This window comes from Manis javanica, chromosome 1 (assembly GCF_040802235.1).
Source record: "Manis javanica isolate MJ-LG chromosome 1, MJ_LKY, whole genome shotgun sequence".
NCBI classification, from domain to species: domain Eukaryota; kingdom Metazoa; phylum Chordata; class Mammalia; order Pholidota; family Manidae; genus Manis; species Manis javanica.
The window spans coordinates 196,967,768-196,983,650 of record NC_133156.1 but is presented as its reverse complement, the minus strand read 5'-3'; the positions used below and the strand labels follow the sequence as shown (position 1 = coordinate 196,983,650).

General features: G+C 40.2%; 1 long non-coding RNA gene across 1 annotated transcript; it reads left to right on the top strand.

Annotated features, from left to right (window-relative positions):
* The first annotated feature begins 44 nt into the window (after window positions 1-44).
* LOC140843449 (uncharacterized) lies at window positions 45-2,074 on the top strand. The gene is made up of 2 exons (XR_012121229.1): window positions 45-157; window positions 1,301-2,074. It is a non-coding gene; the product is annotated as an uncharacterized lncRNA (long non-coding RNA).
* The last annotated feature ends 13,809 nt before the right edge of the window (window positions 2,075-15,883 follow it).

Sequence of the window (15,883 nt, the reverse complement as noted above, 5' to 3'; positions counted from 1 at the left end):
TGTTTGGCGGTCAGTCCGTGCCTGGAACGGTCCCCGCCTGGCTTCCGGTGCCACAGTGAGCGGCTCCTCCCGGAACTCAGAAGTCCTAATTCAGGATAGTGGCTGTTGCAGTGGTGGTGGGGCTTTGTGAGATACCTTGGATGGGGGTCCCAACCGGGTAGGTGCTAGTTTAACTTGTGGCTTCCCCCCGGGGTCAGCCGTGCGTCGATTATGGCTTCTGCAGGTCCCTTCCCTTTCTAGGAAGTAAAATACTGCCACTTCCCATTCTAGGAAGTAAAACACTCACCCTGGGACTGGGTCTTAAGTGCCTGCACTCAAGGGAAAGTTAAATGGGGTGTAGGGAGAAAAATCACATGTCGTTAAAAGGCACATAGCTAACAAGAAGGGAAAAAAATGCAAGGGCAGATGGCGAGAGAACCAGCCGGTACTGGGTGAGGATCGCTTTCACTAAGTGTAGTAGCATTTGAAGAGGTAAAGCCAGAATGGGTTCCAATCGCAGCTCACTCCCAATTGTTTAGACTTGGGGATTGTGTATAAACTCTCCTTGCCTCACTTCTGCAATATAGGAATGACTGTCGCTACTTCACAGAAGAGCAGAAAGGTTTGTAAGAGCACCTGGTTCCTAGTAAGTTTGCAGTTGTGATTATTACAGGCTCCTCCCAGAGCATTTCCTCATCGTGTTTGGACATTATATTCTGGGCTGCCCCCTTGACCACAACCACCCCACTTATTCTAGAGTTAAAGTATTGTTTTATCTGTGCCCTTAAGGTCTAACAGTACCCTAGAGTAATTGTAGAAGAGTTTCTTACTCGAAAGCACACTTAACTGTCATCTCCCAGTCTGGCCTCCAAACACTTGCACCCTCTCCTTTTTTATGTTTCTCTCTCCAGTGCCTACTACAAAGGTGTGCCGTCGGTATTGAATAGATGAATGGAAACCTTTGTCCGGGGAAATCTTTTTATTAACCTAACAACCACACTATTGAAAGTTCACTCCAATTGCTGTCATTTTACTTGCCATTCACAAACACACACTTAAGCAATTTCTACAATAATTTGTTTCTTGCTCTTGTATTTCCTTGCCAAGCAGGAAAATGTTAATACAAAAATATTTTACATGTCTATACTGTCAAGAATCTAAAAACAAAAATTTTAAAAAAAGCTACAACTGGGAAAACATTAGCAATATGTGATCAATTGAGGGTATAAATTGGGAACAATTCCTTACTCTTGAAGTTTTTTCTGGGAAATGACCTTATTTCATACAATTTGGGCCTTTTTCTGCACCTTTACTCTTTCAGATTCTGAAGAGGAAATGGATTGGATTTCTAAATATGAGCTTAATTGAGCATACACTCAATTTTTCCTTGGAACCAGCTTGCCATCAGTGAACACAGCAGACAAAAATTACTGAGTTCTACTGCACTTCTTTTGTTCTAGTAGAGAAGTTTAAATTTTATCTTGTTGGTATTGTTGATATTTAATATTATCCTATATCAGCAAACAAAAGTGATCCTGGTATTGTGCCTAATCTTACAAACACTATGCAAAAGCATGTTTGCTTTTTAATAGCCTTAACTCTGGTAATCAAACAATTGCTAAATTAAGATGAGAATAGAACAGTCTAGCACTGTAAGCTGGTGAAAGTATCCTGAAAGGCAATAAGCAACAGCTATCAATTTAAATGTATAAACTGTATAACTTTGCAGGTTCTGGGGATTTTGTCTAAGGAATAAGTGAAATAGTTATGCAAAGGTGTTAGGTATTAAAAATATAGATATTTATCAAACCCTATATATAACATGGAACACATGGAAATTATTTACATGTAAGGCAATGAACATTGGACATTTCCAAATTTGGAGTTAGGTCAATAAAGGCAATGCTATATAGCGATTATAAGTAATAATGTAGATTTTGACATGGAAAGATACCTGCTAGGTGAAAAAAAAGATCATAAAATGTCATGTTAGGTAATTCTGTCTTGATTAGATAAAATTAGAAATAAGCACGTTAGAGTATACATACTTGTTATGTGAATTGAAAATAATAAATTGACAAAAAATTCATTCAAATTACCTTGGAATAAAGACAGTTTTATTTGAGTCCAACTAAGGACTTAGCCTGGAAACATTAACTCTCCCAGGTAGGAGAAATGTTTCAAGGGGCTCAATCATATAAAGGTTTTTTTTTATCCTCAGGGAGACAGGAAAATAGAATTTCAAAGGGGCACATCCATTTTACATACGTGATGCTAAAAAAAAAAAGAGTTGGGGTCAATACACATTTTGGCACCAAAGGGTATTAAGGGTAATGGCAAACATTCTTATTTATCTTTTGTCTTTGAGCAGAAATATGGACAAAAAGTAGAACTGATATGGTGATACATGTTGTTTAGCTTTTAACTTGGTTTTCATTAACAGATGGTATTATAGAGTTAGCAAGTTTTTTTCAAGGGTGGTCATTTTGAGACTCCCAGAATTAAGGAAACTTTCAATATTTTAGTGGTTCCTAGTATGGTGATCAATTTTTCTTTATATCACATATATATCTAATGTTAAATTTTTTGTATCTTTTTGTGTGGTCTGATTTTTTTCAATAAACATGTATTTTTAAAATTTCCTGTTTAGCTTTAAACTATCTTAAAACATATATTTAAAGAAATTCATGCGACTTGTTAAAAATATTAAACAATACCTTTATACTCAGAAGAAAGAAATTTTATATTTTGGAGAAATATGGAATATGAGTTTGTTTCCGACTGAACTGGCCCTTTATCTTACATCCAATAGTTTTCAAAAATGTATTTATTAACATTTACTCAAATCATTTACCATACATAAATAGGTAAATTATGGCTAGAGGAATATTTTATTTCTGGTCTCAATATTATACTTTTATTAAAGCTTATGCAAATATATTCCACTTGCAAATTAATTTCATACATGAAAATCATAGGAAATTTCTCATACTAGGGACCACCAAGAAGACTTAAGACTAGGACAGCATAGTTCCCATAAATCTAATCCAGTTAAACTAATTATTCTGAAATGCTAGACTTAAAATATCCCTAGTATATATGCAAAGTAGGAAAAAAAATCTATATTATAGTACTTTTGTATAGAAGTCAATTCTCTTGGATTGCTGTGAGAACTACCGACAGACCATGTAATAACACTGGATAAAAGGCTCGACTCATTAATTTAGTGGTCCAGGGTTCCCTAGTTCCAGAAAGTTAAGACTGGTTTAAAGAGCAGCTCAGAGCATGCCTTACTGGCCCGGCTTCCCTCTGCAAGGGTTCCTGAATTACAATAATTGCTCCTCCACCCTATGCAGGGTCAGGAGACCCCAATTCCTCACCAGATGTTTACTGCATAGTCCTGGGCTTTCAGCAGCACCTGAAAACAGTTCCTTGTCCAAAATAAAGCTTCCTTATCACCATGCAATTTTAAATGAACGTTTAAAGTGAATGAATGTGAGGGACACATACTACTTTTCTGTTTAACCAAGCTGTCTTTTATTTGTATGGTATGAAACCCCTATTTTCCCAATCAAGAAAATAATGTGTTCACCCATTTCGTACTGTAATTTGGAGGTAATTAAATTCAGTCTATCCACTTTAACATCTTAGCCTTCTTCTCTTTTGAAGTCTTCATTGAAAATACTCTCATATGATCTGTCTTAGTTGTGGAGACTTGGTCTACATTTCCTTATATTTGTTTAGTAACATTTAAAAAATCTTTTTCAGACTCGGCTTACATTATTTTTTTATTGAAGTATAGTTGACGTACAATATTATATTGGTTTCAGCACTCTTCTCACCTCTTCTTGTCGTAGTTCCTACTCATTTTTCAGATCTCAGTTTAAGTTTCAAAGGGTCCTTCCTTGACCCACTCTGCCTTCCCCTAAACTAAGTGAGATGCCCCTATTATGGGCTCTGATAACACTTGCCTCCCAGGCAATTTAATGTTTGTTACTGTGATTATTTGACTAATATCAGTCTTCTTCAATATACTGCTCCACAAGGACAGAGTCTGTCTGATTTTGCTCACCACTATGCCTTCAGCACTTAGCTGATCTTCAATCATATTTTATTGAACTGAAGTGAATTGAACATGGCCTATGTCTCCATGTACTGGAGATGGAAGGAAAGTGAACCTGTTACTGAGATTTCCTTCCTTCTCCATGGAATCATGCAGGAACCTGAGACTCAGGAAGACCAAGGAACTGGGCTGTGGGTTATGGGCTTTGTCATGGCTCCTCAATGAGCAGTGATGCTCAGAGGATCCTTGTGCTTCATCTGCTTTGGCAGGGCTGCCCCAGGTGGACTGCCTTCTACTGACAGCAAGTTCCCGTCTCACTATCCACTGGAGGGACAAAGTGCCAAAAAGAGAGTATTGGAAGTTGGAAGAGTACCCTCCCATCTTCCAACCCCAGTCCTCACCCTCTCTTCTGACTCTTATCCACCTGCTTTCTTCTCCCTTATTCAAGGTACTAACCTCCATTGTTTCCCATCCTGGGATAAACTCTTCCATGGGCCATTGAAACCAGTTCTCATGGGATGGGGTTAGGGAAAGATAATGCTATTAGTCATCATTGCTTTTAATTTACTCATTCTATTAGCATGGTTTGTGTATTTGAAGCAGAATTGGGACTGTATTGTCTGCACTCTTCTGTAATTCATATTCCCCATATACTAAGTTATATTTTCCTGTATCCTAAAATATTGAGAGTATGATTGAGAATAGTGAATTCCCTTGGAAGACGTCACCTAATTTATTCAACATACCCCCTTATGGTGGAATATTCCTCGTTCCTTAGCTTAGCAGGTGAGTTTCTTTGTGCCTTGATCTAACCTTGCCTCCTGGTGACAGGCCTCTTATTCTGTTCCATCATCACACCAAATCATAGTACCCTGGGACATTGTGCTTTTTCACCTTTATACCTTAACTCCTGGAGTTTCCTCAGCTGCAGCCCTTTTTCCTGGTAAACTTCTACTTATCCATCATACTGGCATCATCTTCCCCAGTGCTTTCCTGGTGCACCACCCAAAACTTTTTGGTGCCTTTACTCATCATCCCAAGGCATCCTCATCATGCCACTATTTTTGCACTAGCTGTTAGGAGAAGAGAGTGAGCGAGATGAAAAGAGGTTGGGGCCTACCAATTCAGAGAATTTAATCAGATACAGCCAGAGAGCCAGAAAGCACTCACAGAGTTAATGCCCTTGGCAATGTGAGTTCATTCCACATGCTCTGAATCTGGGATGACCATGAGATGTGCTCTAGCTAATGCACATGAGATAGACATCATGAGACTGCATGACAAGCCTATACCCCACCTAACCCTTTACCTTTATCCCATTCTTGAAAGATAGATAATGACATCTCTCACTGGAGAGATACATGAGATCACAAGTCAAGCCTAAGCCCAAAAACCACCATGCCCACCCTTTGCCCCATTCTTGAAAACCTTAAAAGACAGAATCCTAAGCCCCTATAGGGTGCCTCCTTTGAGGTTGCTCACACTCTCCTTTCTTGGAGTGTGTACTTTTTTTTTTTTTTTTGAGAGGGCATCTCTCATATTTATTGATCAAATGGTTGTTAACAACAATAAAATTCAGTATAGGGGGGTCAACGCTCAATGTACAATCATTAATCCATCTCAAGCCTAATTCTCGTCAGTCTCCAATCTTCTGAAGCATAACAAACAAGTTCTTACATGGTGAACGAATTCTTACATAGTGAATAAATTCTTACATGGTGAACAGTACAAGGGCATTCATCACAGAAATTTTCGGTTTTGATCATGCAATATGACCTATAAACAATCAGGTCAAATATGAATATTCGTTTGATTTTTGTACTTGATTTATATGTTGATCCCACATTTCTCCTATTGTTATTATTATTTTTATTTTTAATAAAATGCTGAAGTGGTAGGTAGATGCAAGATAAAGGTAGAAAACATAGTTTAGTGCTGTAAGAAGGCAAATGTAGATGATCAGATGATCAGGTGTGTGCCTATGGACCAAGTATTAATCCAGGCTAGACAAGGGCAGCAAAACATCCACGGATGCAGAAGATTTCTCTCAAAGCAGGGGGGGTGAGGTTCTGAGCCTCACCTCTGTTGATCCCCAAATTCTCACCTGATGGCCCCCCTGCGACTGTGCCTGTCTTAGGTTGTTCCTCCCTTGAGGAATCTTACCCGTCTCTGGCTAACCAGTCATCTTCAGGGGCCATACAGGGAAATGTAAAGTTGGTAAGTGAGAGAGAAGCCATATTGTTTGCAAAGGTTAGCTTTTTTACTTCTTTGCAGATTTATGCCTTGTGGCTTCTATGCCCAGCACTTGTCTCGAGGTATCTTTACCACCTGGAGGAATTATGATACTCGGTAAATTCGATATGAGGCACGAATTCTATTTAAGGGTTGTAATTAGGAAGGAAGAAGAAAAGCTATAGATGTAGCATATGAAGGAAACATGGGAGGATTGATTATTTCTTTGACATATCTTCTTGTATAGTACCTTAAGTATGTGTAGGTTTTAAACTACTAACTAATTTGCACACACATATTAACATAATAGGAATACGGTGACATAAACAAAGCAAATCTGTAATTACCATCCATCTCCAGTGAAGCCAAGAAAACCATTTAGGCACCCTAGGCATTTGTGAAAATTTATCTATGATATGATGGATATTGTCCAACTATACTTGAACCATCAGACAAATTAAAGCAGCCCGTTTCTGGGATCTGTTCACATCCCATATGTTCTTTTAACCATAGATAGTCTATAGTCATGAGATTTTGGAGTGCTACAACTTGCACCCCTCCCAACTCCTGGTTGAGTTCCAACAGTACAGATCCGGTCAAATTCGTTGTCTCACTGTATGCACATGCCAGCCTAGACATCTCCCTCCTCATTCCTATGGCGAGTCCAGGAGACGGAGGGCTGGATGCAGCCACAACCGCAGCATCGTCCGGATCCCTGTAGAGGCTTTTTGATGATCATCCCCCGGCACAAGTCCCCCAGAGAGTGCTGATGCCGGAAGCTCCTCCTCATATCGTATCTTAGTTCATTTTCTGGGTATCCAAGCTAGGCCTTGATCTTCTGCATAGAAACAAACAGACCCTTTGCCCACACTTTGACATGCCCTCTATACCACTGTGCAGAACTCATTGGAGGTCAGCACACAGTAACTGCTTTTTTTTTTCTTTTAATTAAGAGAAAGGAATATTATCAGAAAAGAGTACCTCCATAGCTGATCATCTGACACCCTTTATGTGATCAACATTAAGGATATTTAAAGCATGCGTTGATCTTTGATTTACCAATAGTTTTATCCTGTTAAGGAGTAATTCCCCTTTTCTTTCTTTCTTTCTTTTTCTTTTTTTTTTTTTTAATTTTTAATCTACACTTACATGAAGAATACTATGTTTACTATGCTCTCCCCTATATCAGGTCCCCCCTAACAACCACATTACGGTTACTGTCCATCAGCTTAGCAAAATGTTGTAGAGTCACTACTTGTCCTCTCTGTGTTGTGCAGCCCACCCTCCCCTTTCTCCCTCCCCCCATGCATGCTAATCTTAATACTCCCCTTCTTCTTCCCCCCCCTTATCCCTCCCTGCCCACCCATCCTCCCCAGTTCCTTTCCCTTTGGTACCTGTTAGTCCATTTTTGGGTTCTGTAATTCTGCTGCTGTTTTGTTCCTTCAGTTTTTCCTTTGTTCCTATACTCCTCAGATGAGTGAAATCATTTGATATTTCTCTTTCTCCACTTGGCTTATTTCACTGAGCATAATACTCTCCAGCTCCATCCATGTTACTGCAAATGGTTGGATTTTTCCACTTCTTATGGCTGAGTAGTATTCCATTGTGTATATGTACCACATCTTCTTTATCCATTCATCTACCGATGGACATTTAGGTTGCTTCCAATTCTTGGCTATTGTAAATAGTGCTGCGATAAACATAGGAGTGCATCTGTCTTTCTCAAACTTGATTGCTGCGTTCTTAGGGTAAATTCCTAGGAGTGGAATTCCTGGGTCAAATGGTAGGTCTGTTTTGAGCATTTTGATGCACCTCCATACTGCTTTCCACAATGGTTGAACTAATTTACATTCCCACCAGCAGTGTAGGAGGGTTCCCCTTTCTCCACAGCCTCGCCAACATTTGTTGTTGTTTGTCTTTTGGATGGCAGCTATCCTTACTGGTGTGAGGTGATACCTCATTGTAGTTTTAATTTGCATTTCTCTGATAATTAGCGATGTGGAGCATCTTTTCATGTGTCTCTTGGCCATCTGTATTTCTTTTTTGGAGAACTGTCTGTTCAGTTCCTCTGCCCATTTTTTAATTGGGTTATTTGTTTTTTGTTTGTTGAGGCGTGTGAGCTCTTTATATATTCTGGACGTCAAGCCTTTATTGGATCTGTCATTTTCAAATATATTCTCCCATACTGTAGGGTTCCTTTTTGTTCTATTGATGGTGTCTTTCGCTGTACAGAAGCTTTTCAGCTTAATGTAGTTCCACTTGCTCATTTTTGCTGTTGTTTTCCTTGCCCGGGGAGATATGTTCAAGAAGAGATCACTCTTGTTTATGTCTAAGAGGTTTTTGCCTATGTTTTTTTCCAAGAGTTTAATGGTTTCATGACTTACATTCAGGTCTTTGATCCATTTTGAGTTTACCTTTGTATATGGGGTTAGACAATGGTCCAGTTTCATTCTCCTACATGTAGCTGTCCAGTTTTGCCAGCACCATCTGTTGAAGAGACTGTCATTTTGCCATTGTATGTCCATGGCTCCTTTATCAAATATTAATTGACCATATATGTTTGGGTTAATTTCTGGGGTCTCTAATCTGTTCCACTGGTCTGTGGCTCTGTTCTTGTGCCAGTACCACATTGTCTTGATTACTATGGCTTTGTAGTAGAGCTTGAAGTTGGGGAGTGAGATCCCCCCTACTTTATTCTTCTTTTTTAGGATTGCTTTGGCTATTCGGGGTCTTTGGTGTTTCCATATGAATTTTTGAATTATTTGTTCCAATTCATTGAAGAATGTTGCTGGTAATTTGAGAGGGATTGCATCAAATCTGTATATTGCTTTGGGCAGGATGGCCATTTTGACGATATTAATTCTTCCTAGCCATGAGCATGGGATGAGTTTCCATTTATTAGTGTCCCCTTTAATTTCTCTTAAGAGTGACTTGTAGTTTTCAGAGTATAAGTCTTTCACTTCTTTGGTTAGGTTTATTCCTAGGTATTTTATTCTTTTTGATGCAATGGTGAATGGAATTGTTTTCCTGATTTCTCTTTCTATTGATTCGTTGTTAGTGTATAGGAAAGCTACAGATTTCTGTGTGTTAATTTTGTATCCTGCAACTTTGCTGTATTCCGATATCAGTTCTAGTAGTTTTGGAGTGGAGTCTTTAGGGTTTTTTATGTACAGTATCATATCATCTGCAAATAGTGACAGTTTAACTTCTTCTTTACCAATCTGGATTCCTTGTATTTCTTTGTTTTGTCTGATTGCCATGGCTAGGACCTCTCGTACTATGTTAAATAACAGTGGGGAGAGCGGGCATCCCTGTCTGGTTCCCGATCTCAGAGGAAATGCTTTCAGCTTCTCGCTGTTCAGTATAATGCTGGCTGTGGGTTTATCATATATGGCCTTTATTATGTTGAGGTACTTGCCCTCTATTCCCATTTTGCTGAGAGTTTTTAGCATGAATGGATGTTGAATTTTGTCAAATGCTTTTTCAGCATCTATGGAGATGATCATGTGGTTTTTGTCTTTCTTTTTGTTGATGTGGTGGATGATGTTGATGGATTTTCGAATGTTGTACCATCCTTGCATCCCTGGGATGAACCCCACTTGGTCATGGTGTATGATCCTTTTGATATACTGTTGAATTCTGTTTGCTAATATTTTGTTGAGTATTTTTGCATCTACATTCATCAGGGATATTGGTCTGTAATTTTCTTTTTTGGTGGGGTCTTTGCCTGGTTTTGGTATTAGGGTGATGTTGGCCTCCTAGAATGAGTTTGGGAGTATTCCCTCTTCTTCTATTTTGTGGAACACTTTAAGGAGAATGGGTATTATGTCTTCTCTGTGTGTCTGATAAAATTCCGAGGTAAATCCGTCCGGCCCCGGGCTTTTGTTCTTGGGTAGTTTTTTGATTACTGTTTCAATTTCTTTGCTTGTAATTGGTTTGTTTAACTTTTGTGTTTCTTCCTTGGTCAGTCTTCGGAGGTTGTATTTTTCTAGGAAGTTGTCCATTTCTTCTAGGTTTTCCAGCTTGTTGGCATATAGGTTTTCATAGTAGTCTTTAATAATTCTTTGTATTTCTGTGGAGTCTGTCGTGATTTTTCCATTCTCATTTCTGATTATGTTGATTTGTGTTGACTCTCTTTTTCTCTTAATAAGTTGGGCTAGAGGCTTATCTATTTTGTTTATTTTCTCAAAGAACCAGCTCTTGGTTTCATTGATTTTTGCTATTGTTTTATTCTTCTCAATTTTGTTTATTTCTTCTCTGATCTTTATTATGTCCCTCCTTCTGCTGACTTTAGGCCTCCTTTGTTCTTCTTTTTCCAGTTTTAATAATTGTGATGTTAGACTATTCATTTGGGATTGTTCTTCCTTCTTCAAGTGTGCCTGGATTGCTATATACTTTCCTCTTAAGACTGCTTTCGCTACATCCCACAGAAGTTGGGGCTTAGTGTTGTTGTTGTCATTTGTTTCTATATATTCCTTGATCTCTATTTTGATTTGTTCATTGATCCATTGATTATTTAGTAGCATGTTGTTAAGCCTCCATGTGTTTGTGAGCCTTTTTGTTTTCTTTGTAGAATTTATTTCTACTTTCATACCTTTGTGGTCTGAAAAATTGGTTGGTAGAATTTCAATATTTTGGAATTTACTGAGGCTCTTTTTGTGAGCTAGTATGTGGTCTATTCTGGAGAATGTTCCATGTGCACTAGAGAAGAATGTATATCCTGTTGCTTTTGGATGTAGAGTTCTATAGATGTCTATTAGGTCCATCTGTTCTAGTGTGTTGTTCAGTGCCTGTGTGTCTTTACTTATTTTCTGCCCGGTGGATCTATCCTTTGGGGTGAGTGGTGTGTTGAAGTCTCCTACAATGAATGCATTGCAGTCTATTTCCCTCTTTAGTTCTGTTAGTATTTGCTTCACATATGCTGGTGCTCCTGTATTGGGTGCATATATATTTAGAATGGTTATATCCTCTTGTTGGACTGAGCCCTTTATCATTATGTAGTGGCCTTCTTTATCTCTTGTTACTTTCTTTGTTTTGAAGTCTATTTTGTCTGATATTAGTACTGCTACCCCTGCTTTCTTCTCACTGTTGTTTGCCTGAAATATGTTTTCCCATCCCTTGACTTTTAGTCTATGCTTATCTTTGGGTTTAAGGTGAGTTTCTTGTAAGCAGCATATAGATGGGTCTTGCTTTTTTATCCATTCTATTACTCTGTGTCTTTTGATTGGTGCATTAAGTCCATTTACATTTAGGGTGACTATTGAGAGATATGTACGTATTCCCATTGCAGGCTGTAGATTCGTGGTTACCAAAGGTTCAAGGTTAGCCTCTTTAGTATCTTACTGCCTAACTTAGCTCGCTTATTGAGCTGTTCTATACACTGTCTAGAGATTCTTTTCTTCTCTCCCTTCTTATTCCTTCTCCTCCACTCTTCATATGTTGGGTGTTTTGTTCTGTGCTCTTTTTAGGGGTGCTCCCATCTAGAGCAGTCCCTGTAGGATGCCCTGTAGAGGTGGTTTGTGGGAGGCAAATTCCCTCAGCTTTTGCTTGTCTGGGAATTGTTTAATCCCACCATCATATTTAAATGATAGTCTTGCTGGATACAGTATCCTTGGTTCAAGGCCCTTCTGTTTCATTGCATTAAGTATATCATGCCATTCTCTTTTGGCCTGTAGGGTTTCTGTTGAGAAGTCTGATGTTAGCCTGATTGGTTTTCCTTTATAGGTGACCTTTTTCTCTCTAGCTGCCTTTAAAACTCTTTCCTTGTCCTTGATCCTTGCCATTTTAATTACTATGTGTCTTGGTGTTGTCCTCCTTGGATCCTTTCTGTTGGGGGTTCTGTATAATTCCATGGTCTGTTCGATTATTTCCTCCCCCAGTTTGGGGAAGTTTTCAGCAATTATTTCTTCAAAGACACTTTCTATCCCTTTTCCTCTTTCTTCCTCTTCTGGTATCCCTATAATACGAATGTTATTCCTTTTGTATTGGTCACATATTTCTCTTAGTGTTGTTTCATTCCTGGAGATCCTTTTATCTCTCTCTCTGTCAGCCTCTATACGTTCCTGTTCTCTGGCTTCTATTCCTTCAATGGCCTCTTGCATCTTATCCATTCTGCTTATAAATCCTTCCAGGGATTGTTTCACTTCTGTGATCTCTTTCCTGACATCTGTGATCTCCTTCCGGACTTCATCCCACTGCTCTTGCATTTTTCTCTGCATCTCATCCCACTGCTCTTGCATTTTTCTCTGCATCTCTGTCAGCATGTTCATGATTTTTATTTTGAATTCTTTTTCAGGAGGACTAGTTAGGTCTGTCTCCTTCTCAGGTGTTGTCTCTGTGATCTTTGTCTGCCTGTAGTTTTGCCTTTTCATGGTGATAGATATAGTTTGCAGAGCTGGTACAAGTGACCGCTGGAAGAGCTTCCCTTCTTGTTGGTTTGTAGCCTTTTCCTGGGAGAATAGCGACCTCTAGTTGCTTGTGCTGGGCAGCTGTGTGCAGACAGGGCTTCTGCTTCCTGCCCAGTTGCTTTGGGGTTTATCTCCGCTGTTGCTGTGGGCTTGGCCTGGCTGGGGCTATTCCTCCAAAATGGTGGAGCCCCGTTGGAGGGGGAGCGGCCAGGAGGCTATTTATCTCCATAAGGGGTCTCTGTGCTCCCTGCTGCCCAGGGGGTTAGAGTGCCCAGAGATCCCCAGATTCCCTGCCTCTGGTCTAAGTGACCTGTCCTCCCCCTTTAAGACTTCCAAAAAGCACTCTCCAAACCAAAACAACAACAGAACAATGAGAGAGGGAACAGAAAGAAAGAAAAAAAAAAAAAAGGAAAAAACAAGCGATTTTTTTTTCTTTTTTTTTTTTTGTCCTCAGGTGCCAGTCCCAGGCACCTGCTCACTGGTCCTGCTGCCCTGTCTCCCTAGCACCAGGGTCCCTGTCCTTTCAAGGCTTCCAAAAAGCACCCACCCACCGGTCCCGCAGGGAAGGAACGCTCGATATTCTTTGTCCTCAGGCACTAGTCCCAGGCACCCGCTCACCAGTCCCGCCGCCCTGCCTCCCTAGCACCGGGGTCCCTGTCCCTTTTAGGCTTCCAAAAAGCACTCGCAGAAAAGAGAAAAAAAAAAAAGGGGAAAAACGCGCGATTTCCTCTGTCCTCAAGTGCCGGTCTCAGGCACCCGCCCACCGGTCCCGCAGGGAAAAACGTGGGATATTCTTTGTCCTCAGGCAGCGGTCCCAGGCACCCCCTCACCAGTCCCGCCACCCTGCCTCCCTAGCATTGGGTACCCTGTCCCTTTAAGGCTTCCAAAAAGCGCTCGCCAAAAAGAGAAAAAAAAAAGGGGAAAAACGCGCTATTTCCTCTGTCCTCAGGCACCGGTCTCAGGCACCCGCCTGCCGGTCCCGCAGGGAGAAACGCGGGATATTCTTTGTCCTCAGGCGCTGGTCCCAGGCACCTGCTCACCGGTCCTGCCACCCTGCCTCCCTAGCAACGGGGGCCCGTCCCTTTAAGGCTTCCAAAAAGCGCTCGCCAAAAAAAAAAACCGCTCCGGTTTCTTTCCACCCGCCGGGAGCCGGGGGGAAGGGCGCTCGGGTCCCGCCGGGCCGGGGCTTGTTTCTTACCCCCTTCGCAAGGCGCTGGGTTCTTGCAGGTGTGGATGTGGTCTGGATGTTGTCCTGTGTCCTGTGGTCTCTATTTTAGGAAGATTTTTCTTTTTTATATTTTCATAGCTCTATGTGTTTTTGGGAGGAGATTTCCACTGCTCTACTCACGCCGCCATCCTGGCTCCGCCTCTCTGGAGTGTGTATTTTTAAAAAACATTACTGCTCAACTTACTATGTTTTGTCTCCATGCTTTTCCAGTGGTGTCTTTGTCACTTTGCTATTTCACTCTATTTTCAAAACATTAAACACAAGTCTTCACTCTCTCTGTCCTATTTCAGATTAAGTAGGGAAGGGCTACTGAGAGCTCTAATTTGAGCTTGCAAGTTCCTATCAATGAGCTTCTCCTTCCTCTCTTATTCAAGTAAACCTGCCTTTGTCTCCCTTGACCCTGGCCCATTCCTCTCTTGGAGCGTATTCAAATAAAACTTTCATTCTGCTTCACTACTGTATCTCTGCCCTTCAGTTCTTTGTTTCAGTGGGGACAGGAACCAGGAAGAACCAACTCAACCCCCAACATAGGCACATTTTCTTGGTTTTACCCTCTGTGAATGTTTCAGTACTCTGCTAGGATTTGTCTTTGATAGAAAGCATGGCACATAGAGGTGTGCCATAGTGAACCTGGCACATACAGATGTTCCAAAACCTGATGTTAAAAGAATCAGATTGCAGCAAGCATTTCTTTTTTTCTATTGTTTTGCTTTCTTTTAGGGTATGCACAGCTTTCAATTTACCTGTCCTGCAGTTGCCCTTTGTTTCAGTCAAAAATGAAGATTTTTAATATTCTTCCCTAGTAAATGCAATGATGCCTGATAAATATTTTACAACTGGCTTTTTAATTTCTTTTTCCAGGTAGCTACAGTTGCAGCTATTTATTTTAAGCAGACGTGAGATGAGGGTCCCTTGTTTGACAGACCCCAGCATAACTCCATCTTATGACACTCTTTTCCAGTCTGTCCTTTTCTATCAAGTATGCACACTCTTCATAATGACAGCAAAAATGTATTTCCCTCAATGTGTTCTCACAGAGTCACAAGACTCCTTATTCTTTTCATTTGTAAAATAATTTGTTATCCTGCCATTTATCAGATGCTACCCCTCTCCTAGAATAATGAGATTTCATATTCAAGTTCTGACTAGATATCTGCTTCCTCAAGTTCATAATGGATAATTTTGAATTTAATTTGTTTCATGTTGTTTCCAATGTAAATTTGAGCTTGTATTTGCTTTGAAGACAAAGAGCTATGCTAATATAATTTATTTTTGTATTCAATACAATGATGCAGACATGTTTGATAAATACTGCATTTAACCTGGGTTAGGACTGGTTAAGCAGTGATGTAAGAGTCTGTTACCATAGACAGATTTTACTTTAAAAAATCTTTGGTTGTAAGACTCACATGGAGCAGGATGCTTGGTCAAATACAGGTAGATCAATATTAAGAGAACATTAGTGATGATCGGGGGGAAATGATAGTTTGGGCTAGGGTAATGGAGGTGGTGAGAAGCAGAATGATTTGAGAGACTTTAGTGTGATGGATTTGTTAGGCAGAAAGACAGATATGAATGGGATGAAAAGAGAGTGAGGCCCACCAAGAACTCAGGGAGTTAATCAGTTTAAGCCAGAGAGCTAGAAAGGACTCACACCCTTTCAATGTGAGTTCATTCCACATGCTCTGAATCTGGGCTGACCTTGAGACTTGCTCTAATGCTGGTAAGATAGGGCAGAGACAAGGGACAAGCGTTATGATAAATTTCCTTAAAAAATGCTGAGATTAGCATATTAACAGGAGAGACTTATCTTAAAGCTGAATTTCCACTTTGAAAGAGAATTGGGAAGTTAGATTCTCTTATGGCAAGGCAAGCAGTCTTAACTAATGTGTTCCCAATACTTGGGGGTAGCCACTAACTTAGGGAGGAACAAAAGGTTTGTCCTACAGAATAACCTAGAAGACTGGCTATAGA